This window comes from Panthera onca, chromosome B1, assembly GCF_046562875.1.
Source record: "Panthera onca isolate mPanOnc1 chromosome B1, mPanOnc1 haplotype 2, whole genome shotgun sequence".
Classification (NCBI taxonomy): domain Eukaryota; kingdom Metazoa; phylum Chordata; class Mammalia; order Carnivora; family Felidae; genus Panthera; species Panthera onca.
The window spans coordinates 44,574,618-44,583,395 of record NC_138342.1 but is presented as its reverse complement, the minus strand read 5'-3'; positions in this window follow the sequence as shown (position 1 = coordinate 44,583,395).

The window sequence follows — 8,778 nt, the reverse complement described above, 5'->3', positions numbered from 1 at the left end:
AAGTAAAAGAAGCACTGTGTCATAGATGTAGCAGCTGCGAAAGGAAGTACCACCCTCTAGTTGTGGGGAAGTGAAGGAAAGAGGTTGAAATTATTAAAACTTAGAAACTTAGAGAAGAGGCCCCATGCAGCTGAAAGTCAGGTCTCTGAGGAGGAATGCTATTTGGCTGATGTCTTGAAAAATGTACTTGGGGATACAGGAGTGCTGATGCATAGGGGCACTTGTACCCCAATGTTTATAGGAGCACTTTCAACAATAGCCAAATTATGGAAAGAGCCTAAATGTCCATCAACTGATGAATGGATAAAGAAGTTGTGGTTTATATATACAATAGAATACTACTTGGCAATGAGAAAGAATGAAATATGGCCTTTTGTAGCAACGTGGATGGAACTGGAAAGTATTATGCTAAGTGAAATGATTCATACAGAGAAAGACAGATACTATATGTTTTCACTCTTATGTGGATCCTGAGAAACTTAACAGAAGACCATGGGGGAGGGGAAGGGAAAAAAAAGTTAGAGAGGGAGAGAGCCTAACCATAAGAGACTATTAAAGACTGAGAATAAACTGAGGGTTGATGGCGGGGGGGGGGGGGGAGGGAGGGGAGGGGGGTGGGTGATGGGCATTGAGGAGGGCACCTGTTGGAATGAGGACTGGGTGTTGTATGGAAACCAATTTGACAATAAAATTCATATTAAAAAAAAGAAAAATGTACTTAGGATTGTTTTTAATCAGACATGGTAAAACACACAGATGTATACATGATTCTCATGAAGGAAGAAAAGTTCATTTTCATAGGTCTCTGGAAAAAGGAGACAGCATTCTATGCAGGGCAACATGGGAAGCATCAGGGTGGGTCAGGAGGTGGAAGAAGGAGGAGAAAGCCTGAGTACAAGCCTTTATTGTGGTGTCTTTGAGAAAGGCAAGGCAGGGCATGTTATTAGGATTGGGTGGTTTGGGTGGTTTCTACAGGCTCTGGGCTATAGAAGCTATCTAGTACCTGGACCTGGAGTGATTTAGGGCAGGAGGAATATTGGCTTGGTGAGTGAGGGTTTGGTAAAGGAAATGATTGGGCTTTGGGCTTTGCAGTTGGTTGGTTTGCTCATGGGCTAGTTGTTTACTATCTTTAGAAATTAGCTAACCCAGGGGCATCTTGCTGGCTTAGCTGGTGGAGTGTGTGACTCTTGATCTCAGGGTTGTGAGTTTGAGCTCCATGTTGGATATAGAGATTATTTAAAAATAAAATCTTAAAAAAAAAAAAACAGTCCATAGAAATTAGCTAACCCTAGGAGGGGTAGTGTTCAAGGCCTCCGCAATGTTTAAACATTATAAAATATAGAAGATAAAAACTATGATTAATACAGGTAGGCTGGTGTTTTTGAGTTCTGACAGTTGCCAGCTGCTTCCCTGGAACTTTCTTCCCATAAGTTAAACTTTCTTTATTCTCCAGGATCAGAGGGGGTAGCTAACATTTAACTTTCAAAGGGAAGGGAGTTTCTGGCCCTTGTCATTGAACTTACCAGCAATCTGAAGAGTTCACACTAGCAATGATTGCCTAGATAGATATTCTAGATATTTTGGAAGAATATATATACCCATTTCCTCATCTCACTTGAGGACTTCAAGGTTCTCGGTTCATTAATAAATATCAAATATCTACTGACAGCAGAGACGTTTAACTGTTTTTAAACTGGAGAGAAAAGTGAGACCTGAGATGAGCATTGCCTCTACCTTCTACCTCTTCTGCTTCCTCCTGTATATCTCCTGTCCCCATTGCCAGGACTCGGAGATTTCAGAAAAAAGTGTTCATGTAAATAATTGCCAGCTGAATTTGTGAAAGGGTATTTTTAGTTTGTAAGAGTTTTACTCCTCCTCAAATTAAGCTTTTATGATATGAGTTGGATAGAAAACAGAACCTGAAACAAAGGTTCATGAGAATGTTTTATTGGGGAATGCAATCCCAGGGCAGCACAAGAGAGGGGGAAAAGAGTTTGAGGCAGAGAGGGAGGGTGGAACATTACTGCACTGGCCAAAGCTTCAAAAGAAATACAGCTTCTACTTGGTCAAATAGGGTGTCTTCATATAGGCTTAATGGAACCACTGTAAAAAGGGACAATTCATTGTAGGAAAGAAATAAAATAAATTTATCTGTTGATTGTAGGAAAGAAAGAAAGCGAATTTATCTGTTGGTTCCTTCTTGCCTTATGACTCTCACCAGTAAAAGTATGCCCCATTTTTGTTGTGTTAATTGATCCCTTTGGACAGCTGATAGGAAATCCATATTCTATGCGTCCCAGCACAGTTTCTCTTTGGATCTGTAAGACTGGATTTGGTATTGGACCTGCCATAGCTGCTGCCATTCCAAGCATGATGAAGGCCATGCCGGCCTCCAGCCTGCCCCCTTGGAGGAAGGAGAACTTCAGCAGTGTTAGGAGGAGAGGCAATGGTGAAGGTAGCCACAACTTTCCACTGAGCAAGAGGCAAGTGGCAAAGAACTAATGTGAGGTTGAGCATAAATTAGATCTGATACAGAGAGTAATGGGTAAGGAGTAAATCAGAGATCGGAAATATTTATAAAAGTGAATATCATTGGAAAAATGGAAAGTTCCAGAAGGATATGTCTGGAATATGGATTTATAGATCATGGGAGACAGAGATCTCCATCAGCACATGGAACCACAATGTGTGTGAGGTGCAGCTCTGCCTCAGGAGGCAGAAGCCCTGGTCCCACTTCCCTGTCTTCCCTTAGCTGTGGCATTTTGACATGGTCTTGGATTAGTTTCTTTTTTTAACTTTTTTTTTTAATGTTTTTTAAATTTATTTTTGAGAGAGACAGAGCATGATCAGGGGAGGGGCAGAGAGAGATGGAGACACAGAATCTGAAGCAGGCTCCAGGCTCCAAGCTGTCAGCACAGAGCCCTACGCAGGGCTCAAACTCGTGAATGGTGAGATCATGACCTGAGCCGAAATCAGACACTTAACCGACTGAGCCACCCAGCAGCCCCCAGAAGCTCAGTTTTAACCTAATATATGCACCAGTGGATCTGACAATGAGCTACTGCATCAGGCAGTCAGCCAATCTGAAGTCTAGGCCTGACTGTCAGCAGCCAGCCACATGATCATGTGTAAATCAGTTAACATCTATATCTACGTTTCATCAAAGCAGAAACTCTGGTCTCCAATCACCTTGGTTGGAGTCCCAGTGTTAGCACTGACCAGGTGTGTGATCCTGGTCACATTACTTGAACTTCTGATTCCTTTTCCTTATATGTCCAGTGGGGCTGCTGTGAGCAAATTCACATGAAATGTCTGACCTAAGTGCCCACTCAAATGTTCATTAGTATTTCCTTAATTATAAAATGAGGTAGTTAGACCCATAGATCCTTAGGACCCATTTCAGCTTTAACATTCCATGATTCCATACTCTGATCATTACTTAGCTATTATAGATGCTTAATGAGCATTTATTATGTATGTAGTCCTGTGCTATCTTGACCTCAGAAGCACACAACCTTCTTGAGACAGTCACATAGATTAGAAATTAGAAGCCATACATAGTAATCTGCAATATTGTGATAGGGAGTGCTATCTTAAAAGCATAATAAATCTCATTTAGAGTTCTAAGATTGATGGCTTGTCAAGCACATTATTCTGGGAAAATCCACTTTGTCAGTGTTGAAGAATATGCTTATGACAGGTCCTTACAGTTCTTTAAAACATTTTATAGATGCCCAGTATATGTTCAACTGATAACTAATGGAGTATTGTTGGAAGAAGTGTTCACATAGGGTTTTACTCTAAAGTCGGAAGCATGGTAAATTACATGTCATTGCTTAGTCTAACTGCTCTCTATAATGATATATTTCCAAAGGAAAAAGTAACATTAAAATTAATATTCAACTGGTGATTTGAGTTGAATTGAAATGCTTTCTGTTGCCATAAAGGTTAGGGTTGCCATGGTTAGGGTTTTAGGTTCAGTACAAAATACTGCAGACAAGAAATAAAGGACAGTGTCTTATTCATCAACAGGAAAGACTCTCCAACTGTTCAGGGAGCAACATTAAATGCCTGACTCAAAAATTCCATTCAATTGAATTAAGAAGATAGAAAAGAAAATTTGGAAAAGTATGTTACTTAAGAAGTGTGTTTGGATTAAAAAAAAGTTCATTTTTAATGAATAGTGCTAGGCAAAATGGAAACATCTGTAGTATTATTAGGCATTTAATAAAACATGAAGAAAAGTATTTAAGAGGGCTTAAGGCAGGACTCCCAGAAGTTTATTTTAGGACACTCAGGAAGATGCTATTATGGGGTGCAAGACGCTGTGGTAAGATGCTGAACTTTGATTTTAGAACATGTTAGTTCAACCTCTTAATCTGCTACTTACTGTTTTAGATCACGTTGGCCAGAGATCCTATCCACTCCATGATTTGGTTATCTATAAAATTGAGAGGCTGAAACAAAATTATTTCAAATTTATTTTGACTGTTTATAGTGTTATCAAAGTTTTACATGCACATAATTCAAAGAGATAAGTAATTTAACAAAGCTTGCTTGAAAAACAGCATCCCTTCCCCCACCATTTTCCTATGATCAGAAGAAAACACTTCAACTCTTAGAGTTACTCCTTTTAATATTTGCTTCTGTATCTCTAGGCTAAATGCTTGCATTATTAATTTAAAAATTGAACTAAAATATACATAAACATAAAATTTACCATTTTAACCATCTTAAGTATACAGTGAAGTGGTATTAAGTATATTCACTTTTTTGTGGAATCATCATTACTACCTGTCTCCAGAACTTTTTCATCATCCCAAACTGAAACTCTGTGCTCATTAAACGTTAACTCCTTATTACCACCCATCTTTAGCCCTTGGTAACCTCCATTCTGCTTTCTGTCTTTATGTATTTGACTACCCTAGGTACCTCATCTAAGTGTAGTCATACAGTATTTGTCCTTTTTGTCTGGCTTATTTCACTTAGTATCATGTTGTAGCATGTGCCAGATTGTCCTGCCTTTTTAAGGCTGAATAATATTTCGTTGCGTGTACATACAGCATTTTATTTGTCATTTGTCCATGAAGGGCATTTGGGGTGCTTTTACATTTTGACTAGAGTGAATAAAGCTGCTATAAACATGGGTGTACAAACACCTGTTTGAGTCTTTGCTTTCAAATCTTTTGGATATATACCCAGGGGTGGAATTGCTGGATCATATGGTAACTCTGTGTTTAATTTTTTGAGGAAATGCCAGACTATTTTCCCTAGTGGCTGCACCATTTTAAATTTCTACCAGCTGTGCACACATGTTCCAATTTCTCCACCTCTTCACCAGTACTTGTAGTTGTTGTTGTTGATATTGTTACTGTTATTATTATTATTTGGAATGCTTCATAAATTTGTGTGTTGTCCTTGTGAGGGGCCATGCTGATGTTCCCTGTATTTACCTATAAACACATTTAATACATGTGTTGCTGAAGGGAGCACTCTATGTGTTTTTGCTTTATACTTTGTAGAAGGTTTCTTTAATTTTATCTCCTAACACTTCTATTGAGTTTTAATTTCTACTCTTACACATGTAATTTCCAAGAACATTTGATTTTTCTGAATGTTCCTTAAAAAAATTTTTTTTAATGTTTATTTATTTTTGAGAGACAGAGCACAAGTGGGGGAGGGGCAGAGAGAGAGACACAGAATGAGAAGCAGGCTCTAGGTTCTAAGCCGTCAGCACAGAGCCCGACACGGGGCTCAAACCCATGAACCATGAGATCATGACCTGAGGTAAAGTCAGCCACTTAACCAGCTGAGCCACCCAGGGGCCCCTGAATGTTCCTTTTTTAAAAGAACATCTTATTCTTTTCTTTTTAAATGTAATTTAGTTTAATTTTTTGATAGAGAGAACATGTGAGCAGGGGAGGGAGGAAGAGGGAGACAGAAAGAGAGAGAGAGAGAGAGACAGAGAGAGAGAGAGACAGAGAGAGAGAGAGACAGACAGACAGACAGACAGAGAGTCTTAAGCAGGCTCCATGTTCATCACAGAGCCTGAGGCAGGGCTCAATCCCATGACCCTAGGATCATGACCTGAGCCAAAATCAAGAGTTGAAGCTCAACCAACTGAGCTACCCAGGTGCCCTTTATTCTTTTTTTTTTTTTTTTAAAGATTTCTTTTTTAAAATATTTTATTTTGGGGGCACCTGGGTGGCTCAGTTGGCTAATTATCCGACTATAACTCAGGTCACGATCTCACAGTTCGTGAGTTTGAGCTCCATATCGGGCTTTCCACTCTCAGTGCAGAGCCCACTTCAGATTCTCTGTCCTCCCTTTCTCTCTGCCCCTCCCCCACTCATGCTCTCTTTCTTTTGCTCTCAAAAATAAATATTTTTAAAAAAATAAAAGATTTTATTTTTTAGAGGAGTTTTAGGTCTACAACAAAATTGGGAGGGAGGTACAGACATTTCCCATATGACTCCTGCCCCCACACATGCATAGCTTTTCTCGTTATCAATACTACTCACCACAATGATACCTTTTTTTCTTTTTTACCGCAGGCGGCCCTACATGGACACATCATAATCACCTAAAGTCCATAGGTTACCTTAGAATTCACTCTGGCTGTGGTGCATTCTGTTGGTCAGAACAAATATATAATGACATATATCCATCATCATAATATCATATACAGTATTTTCACTGTATTTCACTGTTTTTAAGTATTTCACAGTATTTTCCCCCACACAGTGGGGGAAGGGCAGAGAGAAGGAGAGACAGAATTCCAAGCAAGCTCCACATCATCAGAGCAGAACCTGATGCGGAGCTTGAACTCATGAACCGTGAGACCATGACCTGAGCTGAAATCAAGAGTCAGATGCTTAACCAACTGCACCACCCAAGCAACCCATGAGATGTGTCTTTTGCAAATATTTTTGTCACAGTCTGTGGCTTGACTTTTCTTTCTCTTGATGCTGTCTTTCACAGAGCAGAAGTTTTTTTTTTTTTTTTTTTTTTTTTTTTTTTTCAACGTTTATTTATTTTTGGGACAGAGAGAGACAGAGCATGAACGGGGGAGGGACAGAGAGAGAGGGAGACACAGAATCGGAAACAGGCTCCAGGCTCTGAGCCATCAGCCCAGAGCCTGACGCGGGGCTCGAACTCACGGACCGCGAGATCGTGACCTGGCTGAAGTCGGACGCTTAACCGACTGCGCCACCCAGGCGCCCCAGAAGTTTTTAATTTTAATGAAGTCCAGCTTATCAATTATTTCTTTCATGGATTATGTCTTTGGTGATATACCTAAAAAAGCCTCTCCTTACTCAAGGTCATCTGGGTTTTCTCCAATGTTATCTTCTAGGAGTTTCACAGTTTTGTCTTTTACATTTAAGCCTATGATCAAATTTTGAATTAATTTTTGTGAAGGGTGTAAGGTCTGTATCTAGATTCCTTTTTTTTTTTTTTTTTGCATATGAATGTCCAGTTGTTGTAGACCATTGAATGACCATTTGTTGTAGAGACTATCATTGTTCCACTGTATTATCTTTGCTTCTTTGTAAAAAATCAGTTGATTGTCTATATGGGGGTCTATTTCTGGGCTCTCTGTCTTGTTTATTCTTATGCCAGTAACATATTGTCTTGATTATTATAACTTTATAGTAAGTCTTGAAGTTGGATAGTATCCTATTCTTTTTTTATGGGTAAAATAACTTTCACTATCTGAGTACATTAATTATTTAAAAATTTTTAATTTACTTTTTAGACAGAGATACAGAGAGAGATCAGGGGAGAGGCAGAGAGAGAGGGAGTGAGAATCCCAAACAGGCTCCACACTGTCAGCACGGAGCCTGATGTGCTGACAAACCGCGATATCATGACCTGTGCCAAAACCAACAGTGGGACACTTAACCGACTGAGCCACCTGGGCACCCAACATTAATAATTATTTAAGGCATTATTTTGCCTACATGGTCCTACTTCTCCAAGTTGTCTCCCCTTTCTTTGTTTTAGACAGATTCTTATGCTATGGGCTTTCTTTTAGATATCTGGTGATCCTTGGGCATCTGCTCATATTTGAGAGCTCTGAACTGATGGGAGCTCTGGGCTTTTGACTATGGGATTCACTGAAAGGTGACTTGTGAGGGAAATTTTGTGGTTATCTTTAGATATATTGATTTGGACTACTCATATTTGCTAAAGAAATATTTTCTAATTCCCTGCTTGAAAGGTATAGCCCTGGCTCACTTCATTCCAGTGCTCATTTAAAAAAAAAAAAAAGAGATTGGACAGGGGTGTGTGGAGTACAATATTCAGTATATAAATTTTCTATTAGTAGTTCTGGTTTCAGTACAATACTACGGTCCTCATCTGTGCTTAATGTTGCCTAGTTCAGAAACGCTGTTTTTTTTTTATCTCCAGAGAGTAAACTTCTAGTATTTGGAAGGGGTGGTGGAGGAACATTGGATCTGCTGTGCAGAGTGGGAGAGAGTGATCTGAGGATCTAACCACTTCTTTTTATTTATTTTGAGAGAGAGAGAGAGAGGGCGCACGAAGAGTGCATGCTCAAGCAGGGGAGTGGCAGAGAAAGAAGGAGAGAGAGAGAATCCCAAGCAGGCTCCCCACTGTCAGCACAGAGTTGGACACAGAGCTTGAACTCACGAACCAGGAGATCATGACCTGAGCAGAAACCAAGAGTCAGACACTTAACCAACTGAGCCACCCAGGTGCCTCAGGATCTAACTCCTTCTTAAATAGACATTAGTCAGTCCTTCAGTAGCTCTATGC